Raw genomic sequence first — 23,448 nt, forward strand, 5'->3', positions numbered from 1 at the left:
AATCCTCTTATTCTTCCAGACCATAGAGAGGTTTACGCATTGAAATGCACTTACTTTCAATATCTAAACACTAAAGAATTAACCCATTTTTGCCTCTCACTAGTGTGTCTAAACTGCAGGGTGCCAACTGGACACTAATTGCTTTCATCTGGTGGTGTTCCAAGACAGCTCCTCAGAAGGAAGGAGCGCACATTCCTGGCACCAATTGGCTAATTCAATTTACTTCAACAGCATTAGGCTCTGTCAGAATATTCATGAGCAGGAAAATGAGTACCAGTGGCAGCAGCAGGCAGCAGCCACTTAGACTAGGGAAAAGCAAGGGAGAAGAAGTGGTCTCTGCAGCCCAGCTCCGGAAGATCTGACCTGGACCATTCTGTATCACCATCCCCCTGTTGAGCATCTGAAGACAGGAGAAGGGAGCGACTGGGGCGCTGAAGGGCTTGGGGGACAGTTGGGAAATTTCGTTCTAACTCTTGAGGGACCTCAGCAGATACTTTGGAAAGATACAGAAGGGAGAGAGGCGGTGACACTTTTGGTGGAGTGGGTAGGTGGGGGCGGGGAGGAGTGAAGCCAGGGAAAGAGAGGGAAAAGGAGAGCAAGAGACAGAGACGGAGAGGAAGGAAGAAACAGGGGAACGGACTTCCCAGAGACAGTTCTCCGTGGCGGGTGCAGTGATGTGAAGAGACCTGGGCGCCCGGGGAGGGAGCCTCCGAGCCGCCGGGACTGAAGGTTTCCGGGGAGTCGCTACCTGGGAGAGGTAACGTCGTCGCGGCTTCCCCGGGGGTCGGGGCAGCGGAATGGTCACCTCACACCGCCGCGCCCCGTGGGTGGGGGGCTGAGGAGGTCGCGTCTGGGTGCGGGGTCGGGGGGAGCTACTCTCGTCGCCTGCCACTCTGAGCTGGGGCTACCGCGACTGCTCCAAAGGTTGTGAGGTGGCAGGTGGTCGTTGCTTTCTGGTGACTTCGATTTTAAAGAATTTTTTAAAAAAGTATTTTAAAGCGCTTTTTTACTTGGGGGGTGGGGAGGGGTAGAGACCACGATCTAGGCTGTCCCTTACCTGTTCGAGTGCAGGGTGGAAGGAGGGGAAATCAGGGTCCGGATGGGCACACAGGGTTGGTCCGGGGTAGATAAGCGACCTTGGGCTCCCGTTGTCCTGGGAGCTGGCAAAAGGGAGGCATCTGGGCTCTGACCTCAACTTTCCCATCTGGCGGCAGTGTTTCTGTTCTGCTCGCTGGAGGAGCAATGAGCAGCAGAGTTCCTGGGCAGAACCACATTTAGGATTTCCCTGGCTCAAAGAAGGCAGAAGGAATGCGACTTTAAGCCTAGGAATAAGTGGAAGGGCCAAGGCAGGAAGCAAGATATCTTTGGGGGCTGCCTGCTAAATCAGGTTCCTTGAGTTTGGGGGCTACGAAGCTACCCCCATTATCTCTTTCCTGAGCTGGACTGGGCTGGATGAGGAGAGACAAGACGGGTCTGTCATGAACTCTCCACTTGCGAGTCACCTGTCGGACATCGTCAAACTCCCCCTACTATTGTACCGTGCTCCCGGCAAGAAGTCTCCCAGGTAGCAGTTGGGGTGGAGGGCTTAATGGGAAACTTTCAGGTTTACAAAAGCTAATCCGCCGTGGGTATCAAGCATGCGAGTGCTCATTATACCGCCCTCCCAGACCCAGACGCTGGAGCGTTTTTCCAGGTTATCTCAAGTACTGAGAGGCGAATAAAGGGAGGAAAACCTGGGAAGGCGAGAAAGCGTATTGTTCTGGAGCCCGAACCCGAGGCGACGACCAGAAGATCAGGGATGGGAAAATTGGGGAGAACAGTACCAAGTGGGCTCTTAATTTTATCAAATAAACATACCTGCACACAACATTCTAAAGACACCATCTAGCGTCCCTCCTCACTCCCACCCCTGTCCATTTGTCCTCAGGCTGTTAGTAAATCTACCATTGGTGCAAATTGTCCCTGAGTATATTCATATTTACTCAGAGTTCACGTTCTTTCAACAAAGGTAAAGTTAAAACTGTTATAATGATACTTTTCCAAAACTGTTTGTCCCCAGCTCCTGCCATACCTCATTGGATTCCTAAATCATTTCCATTACTGATAGTTGACCCATAATATTGTTCCTTTTTATTTTCTCCTTTCACCCCTCAGTTCAACATCAGAGAAGTGGAATTTTTACCAAAGGGTCACTGTGACTCTTGCAGTCCAACTGGGCATGCTCACTAGGCATAGTGAGCTTTGCTTGAAAATACAGAAGGAAGTCTGTAAATTGGACCTACAGCTTCTTGTCTCTAGAGATTCCTTGCAGCTCTTCATGGACTATACTTCATATATAGATGTATATGTAGAGATAGAGATGATAGAGATAGAGATAGAGATAGAGATAGAGATAGAGATAGAGATAGAGATAGAGATAGATATACACACACCTTCATGCAAGTATATATGTTGTGTGTTTATGTATACACACAAATATACCTATATATGTATATTTATAGATAGATAGGTGTCTATATACATATATATGTGTGTGTGTGTGTGTGTGTGTGTGTGTGTGTGTGTGTGTGTGTGTGCATATATATAGCAGAAATATAAGACAAGGGGAATGGAGTCTGAGTAGTGGTGGTCCTAAGAGCAAAGCATTAAAGTTAAGTAAGGTGGCCAGAGCTGAGGTCAGGTTTCCAGGTCCTTCCCAATGAGTTTATGAAACTCCTTCCCAGAGATTTGTAATGAAAGAAAGAAAGGAAGAAAGAAAGAAAGAAAGAAAGAAAGAAGGAAAGAAAGAAAGGAAGAAAGAAAGAAAGAAAGAAAGAAAGAGAGAAAGAGAGAGAGAAAGAAGGAAGGAAGGAAGGAAGGAAGGAAAGAAAGAAAGGAAGAAAGAAAGAAAGAAAGAAAGAAAGAGAGAAAGAGAGATAAAGAGAGAAAGACTGTATCAAAGAAAGAAAGAGAAAAGGAAGGAAGGAAGGGAGGGAGGGAGGAAGGAAGGAAGGAAGAGGAAAGAAAGAAAGAAAGATAGAAAGAAAGAAAGAAAGAAAGAAAGAAAGAAAGAAAGAAAGAAAGGAAGGAAGGAAGGAAGGAAGGAAGGAAGGAAGGAAGGAAGAAAGAGAGAAAGAAAGAAAGAAAGAATAAAAAAAACACAGTGGGTATAAAGTATAAAAGACTGTAAACCAGAGCTAGAACACTAGGTTCTACTTTGTTCTTATGTCACTGACTTTGAGAGTGACCTTTGGCAAGTAATTTTCTCTGTAAGGGTTTGAATTTTCTCCTATTTGAAAAATATATTCAACAATCTTTTCCTTTCTAATAGGACTATTGTAAGATATGCTGAAATAAAGTAAGGAGATTTTTGTATCAAAAATATTTTGAGCATTCTTGAAAATGGCTTAATCCATCTTTTCCAGTCCATGAAGAACTTCCTGACAAGTTTGCTACACTTGGGGTTAAAGACATTCATTTTTAGTATGCATGTCATGTGACAGTATAAAATTAAAATGGAAAAAGATATTACAAACATAAAAATGACTTAGCATTCTTGACATTTTCGTGCATACTTGGAGAAATATTAACTTTCATTTGGGGAGATTTTCTGGGGGATTTAATCAATGTTTATACTACTGAAACGCCCTCTCCAGCTTTCTCCCCTGTAAAATTTTATGACCCAGTTCTTCCCTGAAAAGCTTTGTGAATGTGGTAACCACTGGTCACTGAAAGTATAGAAAATGCACGGACTAAAGTACAGCTACATGTAAAGAGGAAGGTAGCATCCCAGGATAGCAGAAAACTCATACTCAATGGTTTGGAGCAGTGTTGCACCATGGATGCTCAGTGGATAGAAGGGGTCATCATCATTTTCTCTCTCTAAACCCCCAAATCCAAAAATGTTATTTCAATATCTTTCCAAAAGGAGGTCACCTAAAGTTTTGCTGTTTTCTGTTCAACTCTGGTTTTGTCAGCATATCAAGAGTGAACTTTGGCAAGTAATTTTCACTAAAGACAGACAAGTTATTATTTATACATGTTTGCCTTAGGTGAAATGGAACCCCTCCCCCTTTCTTTTCTTTCTAACAAGAAAAATAAACTTTTCACACATCCCTGTGAGGATTTTTTTTAAATACTCAAACTTTATGAAGATCTGCCACTGTCTATGGGTTTGAGTAAATAGTTTTAAATAATAAAACAAGTCATTGAAAAATGTGCTAAGGAAAAGTAGATATATTATGCCCTGGTGGAGAAGTTATTGAACACCTTTGAGCTAGAAAAGGAGTAGTTTGGCAGAGTAGAAGTGATTCCCTTGAGTTTTCTCTACAAATAAACCAATAGTGGTATTTTTCTTTTCCTGATAGCTGTGGGCAATGTTTGGTTAAATATTTTTACAATGTTGGATCTAAAATGGGTTTTGCCGGGTGTTGCTCTATGGAGTGAGGAAAAATGTAAAAAGATACGGAAGGAAGAGGCCCAATGGATAGAACATAAATCAGTCACAATATATGGGGGGATGATGAGAATAGGTCTTTTCACCCTAAAAAATGCCCACTTTGGAAGAAAAAGAAGGCTGATTATTGGCATCCAATGCTGAAACCAAGGCAGCTGATACTGAGACGAGCCAAAGGGTGCAGTTTTTCTTAGTTTAGAAACAGCAAGACAGCCTCTGCCAAAGATCGCTGTAAACACTGAATAAAGATTTCATTGTGGGTTGGTGTGACTAGAATAATTAGACAGTTAATTGTTCATTCTGATCTGGCAGTGCTATAATCACTAGTGCACAGTAAAAAAAAAAACAAGAGTGAGAGGAAAAATAGAAAAGTAACATTTATCACTTTTATCTTCACTTGTTTTACTCTACAAGTACTTTAGAAAAGCTCAAATGAGCCCTGGTCTGTTTTAAAAGGCAGTATACATACAAAATGGTCACATGGAATTAAGCTATTTCTCTGCCATTTTTCCCTCCAAGTTTCAGTCTGGGCATAGTTAAGTGAGAGTGGCTCTGTTTAGGATACTTGGGCTTCCTGTTTTTTTGCTCTTATTTCCATGATGGAAAATTTTCAACTATGAGTAATTAATGAATTTTAGCTATATTTGTACTTTAACACCAGTTCAGCAGGAATAAAAAAACTGTATGATTTATAATGTTGCTTAAACAATTTTCAAACAACTATATAATATTTTATTAGTAATAAATTCTTTCTTTTGCATGTGTTTTTTTAACTCCAGAAGAAATTGCTTGTAGCAGTTACTCTTCTACATTAAAATTCTTCTACAGGCTTTAGTGACCAAAAAAAAAAATAGGTGCTTTAAGTGGTAAAATTAGCTTAACATAATCCCATTATCAGCTATGATTATGACATTGATATTAACTATGAGATAGCTAAGATGCGACTGCCAAAGATTCTTACCTATATAAGCTATGAAGAATTGAAAGTTGAAAATGGACAGAAAGAGAAATGGAGAGCTTTCAAAGCATAAGCATTTTGAGGCAGAAGAAGAGAAAGAAGAAAATGAAGAATTTTATGGCCTATTTATATATATATATATATATGTATATATATATATAATTTTTATTTGTATATATAAACTTATTGGCACAAAGTACTAAACTTTAAATCAACAAAAATAATATCTTTAAGTGTCGGTGCTAAATCCTAATTCTTCTGAGAATGAATTCCTTTGATATTGGGAGAGATGAATTGACTGCCAATGCCAATGCCAAAAAATTGATAGTAAGGGAAGTATAAGGAAAAAATTGTCCTATCTTTGATTCTTGAAGCATATTTCCTATCTTTGTACGGAAGGTACAAAATTTGAGAAAATTACACATTCTTTCATCTAACACAAAAAGAGAATAAGCAAGAAGGCAAAATACTTTGTTGAAGGATAAAAGTACACATATAACAATTAGCAAAATAACAATCTCCAAAGACCAAGTTATACCCACTGCTGATTGTAATTAAAAATGCTAAAACATGTTGCCATACTAAATTCTAGTCATACACTATTCTAATAGAAAAATTAGTGTGCCCTCATTTCATTGCTACTCATGTTTTACTAAGTGGTCTTTGAAAACAAACTGTCAAACTCATACTCTAGAACAAGTGCTATCTATTGAAAAACATTCTTGATTTTATATATATGCATCAATTCAATTTTAGGAACATGAGTATATTAAAAGTTCTTTGTGATATATAAATGGTGAATCCAGCTTCATAGTATTTTTTATCATAAAGAGTTCAGAATGAATTATGAAAGATGTAAGTATTTGGTATATGAATATATCCCTATGCTGGCAATGTAGGCACTGAGAAGAAAGTAGGCAAAGTGACAGCAACACTTTCCAGAGAGGGCAGAATTGTACAGGAAAAATGACACCCCAAAGTGAAAGGTGGCATTGGTCTCGTCCTTTACTATATGAAAAAGGAAAAGATGGTAAGAACAACCCTAAGACACAAGAGATTCTTGCATTTCATCAACATCTTTGAAAATCAAGAATCTGATTCATTTTCCAAACTCTTTGAAGGCAAAAACAAGTCTTCTACTTTTTGAAATCCACTAATAAGACAATCACAGAATCCTAAATATTTTGTTGTAAATCAAACCTTTATCTAATTAAACTTGCAAATTCAAAAGACTTTACACTATTCTCAGTGCTACATTTTGTTACTAGCTACATTCATGGGAGATTGCTCTTTAAATGATGAAAAGCAAGAGAGATGTGGCCCTGACAGTGAAAATCATAATCATTAGTATTAGAGTGTCAGGGGACAGTAGGAAATGATTGCTTCAGTTACAAACCCCTGTTTGAATTTTTTTCATTGAGTTGTACTTAAATGCTGAATATGCCATTGTACAGAGAAGTTGTTTGAAATGCACACTACATCACCATAATAAAACTGCATTGTCACAGACAATTGTTATTCATAACAAGTAATCTTAGAAACCAATTCCATCCCTTTAAATACTGATTCTTAGTCAAGCCAATTATGACTAAATTACTGCATGTTCTCTGCTGTATCAACTAATTAAAGGGTAATTAATAAAATGATAATTTCATTCCATGGCAATGCCTACATCTGGTTGTCACTAGAGGAGTTTGTTTGTCATATGGTTACATGGTCAGACCCTACAATATGTGACTACAATATTTTGTGCAGAACACCTGTCAAGACAACAAAAAGTTAACCCTTAGTTTCCTTTAATATCAAATACAATATGCTGGTTATTAGTTATTTAATCTTCCATTTCCTATATCCTTTAATTAAAATAATCAATATTAATAAAACATTCAAAAATTTGAATAAGACTCAAAAGGAACTGAAGGAAAAAATGGGCAAAGGTGTTGGCCTTTTAGTGTTTTTCTTCTTTGTTTTCAGATGTGTCCTAAGTTCCAAAGAAAAGATGACCCTTGTGTATTTCCTAGTGGATGGATGGCACATGGTGTAATGTGTTGACATAATTGGAAGTTTCTAATCAAGAGAAAACCAGGATAGAATTAGCAGGGAAATTCAATTATCTCTTGTTCCCAGTGAGATTTCTTTTTTAAAGATTAGAATTACGTTGTGGTCAAAACAGCATGGAGAAATCATTTTAGCCTCTCTGCCCTGTAGCCAACATTTTTTTTATTTTGACCAGTCTAGTTTTAAAAGTTTCCCATTTCAGATTGATAAATAAAGATCCAAACAATGATTTTAAAAACCCCTTCAAATCTTTTTATACATGCTTTGTAAGGATTTTAAATTTATATTCTGAAGTTTTATAAATATGTACACAAAATAAGTATATATACAAGTTATATTTCATTATAACTGAATAATTCACTTTTGATACACAAAAGTCTATGTTTCTTCCTTTGAATTCTTTGGTGGATCATCCCTTAAAATTATTTTGCAGCTGTGGTATGTTATTTTTACCAGATACCAAAAATAAATCACTTAAGTTCTTTTAAATTCAACAAAAACAAATGTTGTTTAATATGAATAATTATGGCAATATCATAATGAAGACATCAAGGAACATGTGGGAATGAAAACTCTTGCTTTTGAATTAACAAAACATTTTGAACAAACATTTGGAGTAGTGAGAATTTCTATCATCACATAAGGTCATAGACTGAGTACTGGCCTCGACAAGCACAAATTGTTGGTTTCTGTGGTATAGTTCTCATGTTCATTATATTCTTAGAGCTTACATTTCCTTATTTGTAGGTAGTGGGTATGGTCACATTCTCATATGTGTGTGTGCATTCACATACCTGTGAGATGTAGATAAATGATTTATTTAGACACATGATATAAATATACATATATATGCAAATATGTATATAATCTTTATCTTCATTGATGTTCAAATACAAGGGAATGCAATTAATGTTATTTGATTGTTTAATATAAGTATAGTTTATTAACACCTGAAAATATGTGATGATATTGTAAATCTATATCATAAATATTGTATAGTATTTCAATTTTTAATGCAGGTTCCTTCTCTCAATGGTACTGAACTGAGGGGATTGAGTACAGGTGAGTCAACAAAGTGTGATGATTTCCTCTTTAAAAATAGACCATGATTTTTGTATTCCATTTGCACATAGTGCCTAGCATATGGAGGTGCTATTCTCACCAAAGAAGGTACCTCACTGTGTAAACCACACTAGGATTATTGAGTTCAATGTGGCTGCTCTATATTAAGTATTGTTGACAAACTAGAGTGTTTTCAGGGAACAATGACAGAATAGTACAGAATCTTAAAGCCATGTCATATGAAAAAATGGTTGGGGAAAAAAGTGACTACATAGTCTATAACAGAAGAGATTTGTGGTGATATGGGGATCCCATAATATCTGCCTTTAATTTTTGAAGGCTTGTTATGTAGCTAAGTAATTTACTTTAATCTTCATAAGATTAATAGAATGCAAGTCTAAAATCAATGCAAGTCATCTCCATTTTCCATGTAAAGAAATACAAGTTCAAAAAAATTAGCTAATTTACCTAATATTCTGTAAGAAGGAAAATTGTAGCTCAGTGCATTGAAATTTTAAATAATTTAAAACTATTAATTTAGGCATTTGCTTCACTTGCTTGACATCTAAGGTATTGACATTCTCATCACTAAAAGTGTTCACTTAGAAACTTGATGACCCCTTCCTACATGGATTGGGAGGTTAGACGAGATAAGCTCTAAAGTACTCCTTTCTGAGATTTCACTACACTATGGAGTAGCTAGAAATAAACATTTTCAACAATTTATTTTAGCTCTTATTTTAGGAAGAAAAGAAGTTATGGTTATATCTCTATTGTAATTAATAATCTTAGACATCCATCTCAATGATTTTGGATTACAAAAAAATCTTATAACAATCTTCTAATCTTCTAACAATAAAATGCTAATATCTTAGTGCTGATGTTTTTAAAATTTATTTTTAACATTAAAAATGTTTTAATTAAAATCAGCTTTAGCATTAATGTTATTCTTTCACCACCAAATTATCAGAGATCTTTAGCTGAAATTGAAAATATAACAAATATACTTGAAAAAAGTAATCATTGAGGGTTCATTACAAAATAAATTATTTGTCAGTTCCTCATGGAATATTTCATAGAGCTAAGAATTTGCTAATCAAATTACTTATAATCAAGATGATTTAAAATTATATGTCATTGACTTAATAGAGTCCTTCATTGTACCATCACCCACATTATCTTACTAGGTTCTCATACCAATCCTGTTAGGTAGGCAAGTAAAGCTATTGTTATCTCTATTTTTCATGTAAAGAAATGGAAGTTCAAAATAATTAGCTGACATACCTAATATTATACAAGGCATTTGTGGTAAAACCAGGATTAGATGATATTGTTGTTTTCTAATAACCAATGCTATGCCTTGCACACAGAAGAATTTCCTTGAATGAATAAATGAATGTTGTAGGCATGGCATGTAAGATGTCTTGCTTAACTTCACTTATGTGGAACAGTACTTAGAAGAAAAAGAGATCTCAGTAGTGATACAATATAACTGCTCTATTTTACAATGAGAATATTGAGGTCCATAAAAAGGGAATTACTTTTTGATGATCATGAAAAAGGTGTCAGAGTCAAGATTTTCAATGTCTACAAGAAGTTGAAAATCAAGATAAATAAAGAAAGCATCTAACTGACCTTGAGGATTTCAAAGCAGCAGTTCACATGACTTACATCTTAGAGATTTTTTTAAAAAATAAATTGTTTAGATATGATTACCGAAGTGTTCACACTGATCGTTGAAAAAAAGTGGAGAATAGGATAAATTCAGCAGGATTAAAGAAGAGCATATATCCTTATTTTTAAAAAGAGAAAGAAATTATAAGGGGTTTGGCTTCCTAGAAGAGTATTACAAAAGTATTATTTTAAAAACAGTTGATATGAAGAGAATTATGTAACATTATTAAGAACATATCATAGAAGACTAAACACTTCCTTTTTTTTTAAAGGTTTGTTCAAGACAAATGGGGTTAATTGGCTTGCCCAAGGCCACACAGCTAGGCAATTAAGTAACTGAGGTTGGATTTGAACTCAGGTACTCCTGACTCCTGTGCCAGTGCTCTATCCACTGCCTCCTAGCCACCTCAACACTTCCTTTTTTGACAGACTGATGGATCAAAAGAATTTGATAGAAACAGTTTGCCTGGTTTTCAGAAAGGCATTTATTAAAGTCTTTCATGCTATCCTTGTGGACAAGACAAAGAAAAATTGAATAGATGATAGTGCAGACAAATACGTCCTTATGAAACTTATTGAAGAATTGGATAAAAAGAATAATCACTAATAAATTAATGTCAACTTAAATGGAAATTTTCATCAGAATGTCCTATGTCTGTTTATGTTTTGTGCTATTCAATATTTTCAATCAGTGATTTGTAAAAAGGCATAGGTCAATTCAGTTAACCAATAAATATTTATTAAGTAACCATTATTGCTAAACACTGGAGTTACAAAAAAGTAAATAGAAAGATAGTCCTTGCCCTAAAGGAGCTTAAAAATATAATGGAGGGGAAAAGGAAGCTGAAAATTAGTATTTGGGAAAGAAATGAAAGAAAATATGAGCACAGGGCATGATGGAGAAGTCCAAAAGAGTGCAGAGACAGGTGCTGGCTTGGATCCCCTTCTTTTATGGAGGCATTGCAATTCATATCCTTCAATGATCCTTCTGATAAGTCCTTCCTGATTCAATTTTGAAGGATGATGAGATTTCTCAGTAGGAGAATTCTGGGGTCATAGCCTGAATGCTTATCACAGTTAAAGATTTCACAAGAAATTGGAAGAAAAATTAAGGATCCAAAATTTGAAAATAAATCCCTAAACAGGATGAAATGTTGGACTAAATCAAATAAAAGTGAATTTAGTAGTAATAACTGTAAAATGTTATAAAAGTCAACATATCTCAAAAATCAATTTCAAAAAGTAAAAGATAAAGTGTGAATAGACAAAAATTGTATTTGACAATTATGCATCAATTCATATGAATAAGTTTAGTGGGACCCAAATTCAAAAAAAGTTAAATGAATAATGTCAGTCTACATGTCTAAAGCAACATTGGAGAGGAAGAAACAAGCAATTATGAAGCACATATTATGTGTCAGGCGCTGTGTTTTATTTTACAGTTATTATCTCATTTGATTGTCACAATAACCCAATAAGGCAGGTACTATCCCATTTTACAGAAGAGGAAACTGAGACAAACAGAGGTTAAGTCACATTCCTTGTGTCATACAGCTAGAAAGTGTCTGAGGCAAGATTTGGGTTCAGATGTTTATTTTTTTCTTACTTTAGGTCTGATATTCTATTCACTGTACCTCCTAGCTGACTAACTGATATTAAGAAAAGCACAAGATCTAAAATAGAATACATAGATTCTTCTGTTATGAACTGTCATGGTTAGAACCCGTCAGGGTATTGTGGTCAGTTCTGGGAGTCATATTTTGGAAAGGATGCTAAAAAAAAAAACTGATAAATGAGACAGATGTTTTGAAAGGTAATAGAGAAAGGAAGAGGCACTAGACAATTTAAAGAAAATAGAATAAGTTTTCCTCTTTTAAACTCTGGGCTAGTGAACTTGACTTCAATTCCTAGCAAGACCCAGGATGTACTTAATTATAATGAGATGCTTAGTGCATACCTAGAAAAGAAAGCAGTAATCACAAGGGATGAGCTTGATTTTATCTAGGAGAGGGTTTGCCAGAGTAAGCTTATTTCTTCATATATGAAATTCATGGTATCCTCAGTTTTGTAGTTCAGACATTTGCGACTTTTACCATATTGAATCATTCCTGGGAGTCCTTAAGGGAACACACACACAGTCTGTGATCTGAAAAGAAGGAATGGGAACTGTAAAATTTCATCTGCAGCAACAGCAGTGGGGACAGAGTGTCCCCAACCAACCCTTAGGGACTGAAAGAACTAAACTGAAAGAGCCTGAAAGGGGAAAGTGAAAGAAATGTTGAACTTTGGTAGAGAAGGAAGAAATTCCAGAGGGTCAATGGGCCTCTATGGGTCCCTCAGAACTTAAGACTCAAACTGAAGGTGATGATTGCACCCATCTCTTCATGAAACAAGGAAAATAACCAAAAAAGTCTTTTTTTTAAAAAAAAAAACCTTTCATTCCCTCTTCCTGTGCTTGTCCAGCAACAGACACTAATATTCTATGTTTTCGTACTAAACATGCATTTCCCATTTCTAGATTTTTACCTCAAACATAAAGAAGCCTGGAGAAAAAAATCTAGAGAAAAATAAAAATTCAAATTATATTAGAGTAAAAACCTCTTTCTATATGTTTATAAGAATAGATATGATATATACATATACACATGCAAATATGTATGCATGCATGTGTATTTATGTGCATATATATATACAAACACACACATATACAGCCTGCCAGGCATATTAACCAACAATGGGGATACAAATACAATTAAGACAGTCCTCACCCTTAAATAACTTCCATTCTAATGGAAGAGGACAATTCATAAATGGAAGCTCAAAAGTAAGGGGGTTGCCCCTAGAGCACTACATTGAAAGAGTGAAATAGTTCATTTCCAGCCTCAGATACTCCATGTAGTTGTCTGGTTGTTAATGAACAAGTCATGGAACCTCTCTCTCAATTTCTTCAGCTATAAAATGAGATAATAATGGCACTTACTAAATAGGGTGGTTGTGAAGATCAAATGAGATAATATTTATACATTGCTGGATACACTGGAGATATTAAATAAATGTTTCCATTTTTTTCCTTGTAGCTTACAATTATGTGCTGTTGAAATGGCTTTGACTTTTCCTAACTGGAAGCTCTGTGACCAAATGAACAATTTTTTTTCCTTTTAATGTAAATTTTATAAAATAGAGATAGATGTCACATGAACTGGAAGGTGATTATATTGCTTCAGTCTTAAAAATGAGCTACTTGGTACAAAAGGGCATTTTTCTCTCCAGAGAGAAAAAGAATAAGTCAGAGAAAAGACCTTCCCACTTCCCAAATCACTCTCCAGGGAGAAAATAAGAAAGGTTTGGGAAGATTCAATTCTACCCAACATGGAGTTTAAAAAAACATAAATGGTTTAGTTCTGACTAACTCTTCCTGCCACAACAACATCTACAAGTGTTAAACTGATAAAATTTCTCCTCATATTCTTGTGGAAAATATTTGTAGGAAAATGGCAAAATTAGATGAATATGAAAATGACCAAATGGAAAGCTTAGAAATTGTAGTGTGTCCATGGTCTTATGAATTTTAACATTTTAATCCATGATATAGATAAAAGTATAGAAACCATGCTTATTGAATTTGCAGATAACATTGAACTGGATAAAAGAATTGAGATCCAAAAATATTTGTTATTAGCAACATTAAGAACAACATTGTGACATTGGCCAGAATCTAGTAAGATGACATTCAATATAGATATGTATACAAGTCTTGTGTTACAAATCAACTTCCCAAGTTTGATAAGAAATTTCCTTTCACCCTCCCTTCCTACCCACCCCCATCCTCAGTGGTGAAACAGTCAAGTCATTCTTGGTCATTCTTATTTTTGATAAACATGCTTACAGATTAATCATTTAGGAATTAGGATTAAGTGAGTTACATGAGCGATATTTTTTATAAAGTATTCATCAGATTTTGAAGGGTCATTTTGTTTTTTGTTTTGTTTTTCTTCCTCTGGATGGGAATAATATTGTCCATAACCAGTCTAACACGGTTGTCCTAGCTTTCTGAACTGCTGAGAGGAGCTGTTTCTATCAAAGTTGTTTATCTCACAATGTTGTTGTTAACATGTAATTGTTCGGGGTGGCTAGGTGGCATAGTGGATAAAGCATCAGCCTTGGAGTCAGGAGTACCTGGGTTCAAATCCGGTCTCAGACACTTAGTAATTACCTAGCTGTATGGCCTTCAGCAAGCCACTTGACCCCATTTGCCTTGCAAAACCCTAAAAAAAAACAAAAAACATGTAATTGTTCTCATGGTTCTACTCCCTTTGTTCAGCATCAGATCCTGTAAGTCATTCCATGTTTCCTTAGAATCTGACAATTTGTGGTTTCGTATAGAATCTTCTTCAAGATCTAAGGACAACTTATGTATTTTAGATCAATGTAGATTTGTATAATCTTTTACTACAATAAAGAGTGATATATTACCAAGTAGTCAAAATGTGTTTCTTCTGCTAATTTTCCATGACTTTTATCTCCATTGTAGTCCTTTTACTTGTGCAGAATAGGTACTTAACATATGCATATTTGATTAAGTAGGAAAGACTGGTTTTTAGCACAACAAAAGATGTTGTGTAGGTTGTACCCTTAGAACATAAGTCTTTAGTTTACAAAAGACAGGGGGATAAAATAATCTTAATTTTTTCTTTATGTGCAGAGTTCTAAGCACTATTGACACTATTGAACTAGAAAATTCCTAGAAGAGTGGAACCATAACAAGGAAGTGCTTTGAGTTCATGACCTATGGAGATCCACTGAAGGAGATGAGGGTGTCTAACCTAGAAAAGAATTCAGAATTCAGGAATGTTCTCTTGATCACACTTGTTTAGAAAACAGATATCTTTAATAAAAGTTGCTTTTGAAGGCTACAAAAAACTGCAAATGTTTACCTGGCTTTTCAAATTGTCTTCATAAAATAAACTTGACTCAAACCACTGCCATAAACAGAGTTCTAGGAATATTTTGTCTGAAAACACTGGAGACAGACATTTTGCTGACACTTAGTTGAGAAACACTTTATACCTACAAATTAAATCTTATGACTTTGATCAGTTATATAGGTAATCTGTTTCAGCATCTAAGCCAAGAAAGATTTTTAGCTATTTCCTGTAGTCCTTATGTTTCCGTGAACATTTTAGACTTTGCTGAAGTCCATAGTGTTTAGCATTCTTGGGAACTATCAAGATTAGAGCTGGAGGGGGTCAAGCCACTTATCATCTGACTTAAAACAGCATCTTAGGCAGCTCACTGCAGGGTAGTTGTTTTGCCACAAGGCAGGAGGCATTGCAAAGATCCATGCTTGCAGAGCTGAGAGCAAAGCCTGTTTCCTCAGCTGTCAATGATTGGTGTCTTCTGCTCTTAATGAAATAGTTGTGTGCCTCATGTTCACAGCGAGTCCAGGCACATGTCGAAAATAACTGACTTGCTGAGCTTCTTACCATAACATTTACTCATCAGGGCACCATTTCACGATGTCAATTTCTTACTTGAAGAACATTTATATGTGTGTGAAGTGGAATCAGGATTAGAACACTAATGTTTTATTCACAGATTTTCCTCTAGATTTTTACTTTGTTTCTTAGGGGCAACCTTCATTTTTTCCCCTTAAAGTGGCCTTGAAGTGAGAATTACTCCCCACTGTGAACCTAGATATCTTTTTAGTGGAGATGTCCCAGAGTAAATGCCTCTATCAAGCTAAGATACATGGAAGAAGGTGTAGAATGTAATGAAGGTAAGCTTTAAATGGTGAAGAATCTCCCCAGGATGTCAAAGATGGCAGCTCTTTTTAAGGATATGGGACAAGAAAAGTCCGGAAAATGTTACAATAATATAGAAGAGTTTTATCATATGCATATGGATGAATGTTGAAAAATAAAAAAAAAAATACTCATAAAAAAAGAATTTCATCTATTCAGAATTCATCCACACAGGGTAAAAATTAAGGGGCAAAAAATTCCTCTTAGCATTCAGGAATACTGCTGCTGCCATTTGATTGCTTGATTTTTCAAGTTTCTTGGGTGAATGAGTATCAAAGCCAGTGGTATCTGTTTCTTGCTATTTCTAGGGCTTTGTGAGCTAGAACAGAACCACAAATTCTGTTTCCATGAACATTATCAAGTACAGCTTCACCAACTGAAGCAAGAAGATATGATATACAACAGAGGAGGAAGAGGAAGCATTTTCTCATATTTTTTTTGCTTCTCTATGTTTTAATGATGGAGTTCTAAGTCTGTTATCCCATAATATGTCAGTCTTACATTAAAGAGTTGTATAAACTCTTATCTTACAAGCTAGAAGTGTAAGAGTTGGCCAACAGGTGGTATGTGATCCATAACACTTTCTAGGAGAACCAGACAGAAATAAAATAGAGAAATAGTTAACAAAATGAACTAAAATACAATAAAACCAGTTATGTTAATATCTGGCTTTCTAAGCCAAAATACAGCCCACAGGGATCTCTCTCTCTCTCTCCTCTCTCTCTCTCTCTCTCTCTCTCTCTCTCTCTCTCTCTCTCTCTCTCTCTCTCTATATATATATGTATACATATATATATGTATATATATATATATATATACGTATATACATATATATATATGTATATACAACTTAGAGGCCTCCATTTCTATTTGAGTTTGACACTACTTCTCCGAACCATTACATTTTTAACTATCTTACAGAAATAAAGTCATGTAGCTTTGAAATAAGGGTATGGAAAAATCTCTAAACCAAAGTGAAAACATTAAAAATAAGAAAGTGCTTCTGAACAATATTGAACAATAAACAATTTATAAAAAGGAACTCAGAGAAATTATTTTTAAATTGAAGAACAGAACTTCTGACAAGTATTCTTTATTTATAAGTAGCATATTTCATGAAATGTTTAAATAGTAAAATATAATGCAAGTTAGACATTTCTCTTTTAGAGTTACTCAAAAAGAAGAAAGGATTTGGCACCTGAAGAAAAATCTAGGCAAGTATAAGATTAGTTATATTGTTGCAATTGACTGAGGATGATTTATATAGATGGGAATGGGGGAGAGTAGGAGAACCAACAGTGAATTCTCTAATACCTTATATCACCAAAAATGATTCATTTTTGAGTTTGCTCAGTAGTGGGTTTGTATACTTACTCTTTTTTGTTAATGATTGCTATTATTATTTTTTTGACAAGGCAATCAGAGTTAAGTGACTTGCCCAGTGTCACACAGGTAAGTGAGTGAGTGTCAAATGTTTAAAGCTAAATTTCAACTCAGGTACTACTGACTATAGGTCCTTTTTCCACCTGGAGGCCCCTCACTTATTTTTGAATTCAGATATATTTGATTTTTAGGAATCCAATGAAAATGAAATTTAATTAAAATATCACAAGGGTGAAGGACTGATTAGAATATTTTCCCAAAGGCAAGGGCCTAGATTACTACTCACATAAGAATATTCTGACACAGTCTTGCCACGTGTTAGGTGTGCCTATGTTTAGTTCTTTAAAGCTAAACGATTTCCCCAGTTGCTAATAGATAGACTGCTCTAAGAATCAACTTATTATTTATCTTGCCTATTTTAGGGAAAACTAGAATGTTTTTTGAATCAAAAAAGTCTGTGTATGGAAAGGAAATAGCTGAGATTTTTTCAAAACTATAATTAAGCAAATTTGACCCATCAATGAACCTCAATTCAAGATCTGCCTCAGATAAATCATAAGGTGATCTAGCATCTCTTTAGCTTCCCTTGACTACTACCTATGCCTAAAGTTAAGTCACCCCAAAGATAAGTAAGAGTTGACAAAATAAAATCCTTCATAAATCTTAAGAATTTCAAAAAGATATTCCTTTTGCTCTGAAAAATTTGCAAAATTCTATTGCTCGGGGTGGCTAAATGGCATAGTGAATAGAGCACTGGCCCTGGAGTTAGGAGCACCTGAGTTCAAATCTGAACTCAGACACTTAATAATTACCTAGCTGTGTTGCCTTGGGCAAGCCACTTAACCGCATTTGCCTTGCAAAATCCTAAAAAAAAATTATATTGCTCATGATTTGTGGTTGTCTTTGTTTTTACCCAAATTGCTACCAATTTCCTTAAAGTCCTAAATAACTACAAAATTTTGATAGGATTTAATTAAATAATTATAGATACACAATACTGACTTTTTAAGGCACTTCTACTCTTTTCACTCATCATATATGTGGAGAAAGCCTGATGGTCAGAATTTACATAAGAATATGAGAAACAGAATGAAGAAAGTGAGTCAAGAAGCAGCATTTTCCCAACCTAATCACGAGCTATCTTTCTAAACTTACTTGGACCATATTGTCTAGTCAAACTAGATGACCCTCTCTTATGCACACACAAACACTCCATCTTCCCTCTCTGGTTTTTGTACTCACCCTTCCCTACCCATATGTCAGGTACACACCACACACACACAACCCCACACAGTCTCCTCTTAAGAAAATTTCTTTCAAGATAAAGCTAAAGTTCTCTGTTTGCATGAATACTATATATGTGTGAATGTATACACACACACACACACACACACACACACACACACACACACACACATATATATACTTAAACCTCTGTGTATATAAATATACACATACACACATGCATACATATAGTCACAGTTTATGCCAAATAAATTTAAAATATATATAGTCAATATTGTTTTCCCAAGTTCTCCATTTAATGAATCTAAATGGAGCTAATTCATCATTTCCCACTCAAGCACTGACCTTTATCATTGTTTCTAAAAAATTATCTTCCTATAAGAATAGAGACATCAGAGAGCTGTTCCCATGTCTTCCATTTAAGGAATGGGTCCAGTGAAATCACCTCATCATTTCCTGTCCAGTGAATGATCTTCAGTTTATCCTCAGGTCAGGTCGCCCTTCCCTTTCAGCTTCTTTTTATATAATATCTTCCTCTATTAAAACTGGGAGCTCTTTGAGCACAAGGATTGTCTTTTTACTTTTGCTTTTCTTTTTATTCTCAGTGCTGTTAGGCACTTAATAAATGTTTATTATCTATTCACACACATATGTAAATAAAAGCAAATATAATGAATATGCACAATAAGTTTACTCTGAGATCAGGGATTCTTCCTTTTATTTTTAATCTTTGTATAGTAGAAAATCTGATACTTCCAATTCTGATATATTCTGTTAGAACAAACAGAACAATATAAACTTCAAAATAAGGAAGCATATAGTTTAAAACTACATAACTATCGATACTGATTAAAATCACTGGAACCTGAGGAATTTGAGAATCCAAAGTAATGGTGGATATGCTTACTAAAACTCATCATTAATGTTCAAAAGATGGGAAAAGAGAGATATACTATTAGATTGGAGAAGGGAAAATATCCTTATTCTCAAAAAAGTGGAGAAGAGAGAGGCAGGGGAAGATTCTTCAGATTATAGGTCAACAAGTTTGACTTGAATTCCTGGGAAAGTTTTAGATTGGTCCTTTGTAGGTATGATTAATGAATAAATAACTGAAAAAAATAAAAAGTCACAAAGATTTAGTATTTCTTTAGTAAGAACACATCATAGTAGAACAAATTTATTTCCTTTTTTTCTTGGACCTACTGAATTGGTAGATCAAGAAAGGTTGTAGTTATAGATTTTGGCAAAGTGAAAAAGATGGAGTGATATAAAACACAAGGAACACACACACACACACACAAACACACACTTGCACAAGGGGCTCACAAAGAAATTTTCCTTGAATCAAGTTCTGATCATGTGTCTCTTACTCAAATCAAGTCCAATGCTTCCCATTACCTCTAAAGAGCACACTACTTTGTTTAGCTTTCAAAGTCCTACACATTATGACCCCAACTTATTTTCAGACCCCATTAAACAGTGCTCCTCTTGCCACACTCTTCAATTTTTTCCTCTATTTAATGATTTATAAATTCAATCATAATCAATGGTATTTGCTGGCAATCCAGGGCATCTAGAAATAGGCAATTGATAATCCCTTTGTACTCTGACCTATCAGACTCCATTTGGAATATGGCATTCATTTCTGATTTTCACAATTTTAAAAGGACATTGATAAGCTATAAGGAATCAAGATGATAAAAATGGTATTGTCTTGCTATTTCTCTTTCTGACCTGTGACTTTATTCCATTCATTTGTGCTTGAAAACTTTCTCACCCTTCCCATTCCTAGGAAAGGAGGAGGAAATAATAGGGATGGATTCTGCATTTTAGTCTTAATGTGGCCTCATGGACCTACTTCTTTCTTTCTTTCTTTATTTGCTTGTTTATTTTTTTAGTTTTTGCAAGGCAATGGGGTTAAGTGGCTTGTCCAAGGCCACACAGCTAGGTAATTATTAAGTGTCTGAGGCCAGATTTGAACTCAGGGACTCCTGACTCCAGGACCCGTGCTCTATCCACTGTGTCACCTAGCCACCCCAGACCTACTATTTATTGATAATGGTAATAGTGTTGTGATTGAAAGACTTGCTTCTATTACCTAATTGTGATCATATACATGTAACTATAAAAGTGTTTATTTAAAGTTATACCTTTCTCACTGTGGTCAGGAAGGTTATCTAGGAACCTTGAAGTCTTTGTCAGTATAATTTAAGTTTTGGCAAGTTCTATTGCACTATAAAGACTTTGAATATGGGTTCAGTGTTGAAATCTGACTGTCAATGGTAAACTGTAGTTTATTCATTCCAATTTAATAAACATGTTTTAAGCTACCACTTTGTGAGAGGCAATAGGGATACTAAGACAAAAAGTCCTTTTCTTCTAGAAGTTTATGAAACAGGAGGGTCAATTCTGTTACCTTTCCCCTCTCAGTTCTCCTTGAAGTAGTTGAAGGTTTCTTTTCTGTTCCATTAAATCATGCCTACATTAATCTGTCTCTCCTACTTTTTTAGGAAGCCAAATGACTATTCCCCAGTTTTATTTAGCCATTTCACATCAGATTAACCTTTGCAAAGTATTATTTCCTTCAAAATTTACTTGTAAGAGCAAGAATACAAGCATTTCCCTAATACCTTGGGGAATAATTCCCTCCTTCACTATTTAAGAATTGGAATGGGTTTAAACTATCAGTCTAACTCAGATGAATTCTGATGTTAGCATTAATCCAACCAAGATAAATTATGAGGTGCCCTCCCCTGACCATCCCCTCCTTCTCAGTATCCAGGAATATTGTTTCACAAAGCCATCTCTAGACTGGATGAGTATAGCATTCAGGCTATATTTCTATTTTCCAAGATCCCCATATCTTGAGTTCCTCCGGTTGAGGATTTTACTCTTATGGAAATGGACAAATGAAAAAGAACAAAACACAAAGTCTACTTCTCAGGGCTACATTGCTTAAGATGAGGAATGTGGTGCTCACCTCCTCTGTCTTTACTATATTGTTTCACTCACTGATAAATCAGTTTTTTACTCCTAGATAGGAATTCTGGAAAGAATGTGGCTGTGTTTAGTCATATTTAAAAGCACATTTTTTTGATGGAAGTCAAAGGAAAAAATACTTCTTTGCATCACATGATAGGTCAAAATATTTTTTTTCATGCACACACCAGTTCTGTCTCCTCAGAACAAGTCCTAAGAGTCTTCCATATGAGTGATACAATTTTAGGTATACAGAAAACTTACATTTTGTTTTTTAAATGTTAAGTTAAGAGATTTATCACCAATGACTAATCAACCAGGTGAGAAAATTTGGGGACTGTAGCAACTCATTAATTTGTCTACTAAGTTCTGGAGGAAACAAGAAATGAATCAGTGTGTGTTGCCAGGATAATCCACAAAAATAAAATCATTGATCCTTGAAGTAAGTATTAAAATAAGTAAAGATGCAATTCAATTAGCATTTATTGAGCACCTACAGTGACTTGCAAAGTCTACAGGGAAAAAATAGCACCAAATATGGAGTGAGATGATTTATCTTTTTTCCTTTAGCTTAATTTTATTTTTCAAATTAATAAAAATCTATTTTCTCTCCCTCCCACTAATCCCCATGAACAAGGAGAAAAAGAGAGAAACATAATCTTTGTAAGAAACATCTTCTGTTTCTATTTTCTTCTCTCTCTCCCCATATAAATATATATATATATATATATATATATATATATATATATATATATATATATGTACTATCCTATATGCTCTGTTCATCACTTCCAAAGGATGAATAGCAATTTTCATCATGTGCCTTCCGAGGAAAGGAAGGAAATTAGCATTTATATACTCTGTTCTAGGCATGAAAGGCTGGATTTGACCTCAGGACTTCCTTTACTCCACATCTAGCACTCTATCCACAGTGCCACCAAGCTGCCTCTAGAATGCAATGATCTTAAATCCCGTTTGTCTTTCCAACATTGTTGCTATTGAATAAATTATCTTTCTTGTTTTTCTTACTTCACTCTGTATCAGATCATAAAATTCTTCAACCATCCTTGCCTCATTTTTTATAGAATAATAATTTTATATTATATTCATATACTCTAATTTCTTCAACTATTCCCCAATAGTTGGACATCACTTTTTTTTTCTAAATATCTGCAACCACAAACACAAAACTTGGTAGAAATTCTGTAAAGATGCTTAGAATATCTCAAAATATTTTTGTTAATATTAGTTTTTTGTTGTTTGTTTTGTTGATGTCTTAAATTGCTTGTGTGTGTTTGTGTGTGTGTGTGTGTGTGTGTGTGTGTGTGTTATTGTACTCACCTAGTGTTATTTTTTAGTTCTGATCTGAGATTGGAAGAAGGAAAGACTCTCAACCTAGCAAGATTACAGCTTTTCATGGACTGAAATTCACATAAACACATAAGATGTGAAACTTTAAGCTAAAAATTGGTTGATTTGAGGAAAATTCCAGGATTATTAAATACTATTGACTTTGTCCTCTATCTGTGATTATCCAGCATTAGGGAATAAGATTTTCTATCAATATAGCCAGGAAACCTAAACAACTAAAAAGTTGCTGTTTGTCTTTAATCCTCTAAGCTTCAAGACCTAACCAAATGACATTCAAAGAGGACAGTGGAATTGGGGTCTGGAGTTTCTCACTGCTAGGGAATGCCAAAGGATTTGTTAATAGTTTCTCATTCAAAATATTCATTTACAATTTGTTATTGATGCCAAGCCATTCTTAGAATGAATCCCCCTGGGCTGAGATGCATTTCTGTGAGAGATCCTGGAAACAGGCTAATTTTGAGGCATTCTGAGTTTTTAATGAA

The 23,448-nt window shown here is 35.1% G+C and overlaps 1 protein-coding gene across 1 annotated transcript in view; it reads left to right on the top strand.

Annotated features, from left to right (window-relative positions):
• The first annotated feature begins 577 nt into the window (after positions 1–577).
• Positions 578–23,448, top strand: part of CDH20 (cadherin 20) — a 300,334-nt gene continuing 277,463 nt past the window's right edge. Inside the window, exon 1 of the mRNA XM_074208681.1 lies at positions 578–757. The gene's annotated coding sequence lies outside the window, so the exon portion shown is untranslated. The remainder of the gene's footprint in view (positions 758–23,448) is intronic.

The sequence above is a fragment of the Macrotis lagotis genome, chromosome X, assembly GCF_037893015.1.
Source record: "Macrotis lagotis isolate mMagLag1 chromosome X, bilby.v1.9.chrom.fasta, whole genome shotgun sequence".
In the NCBI taxonomy this organism is placed as follows: domain Eukaryota; kingdom Metazoa; phylum Chordata; class Mammalia; order Peramelemorphia; family Peramelidae; genus Macrotis; species Macrotis lagotis.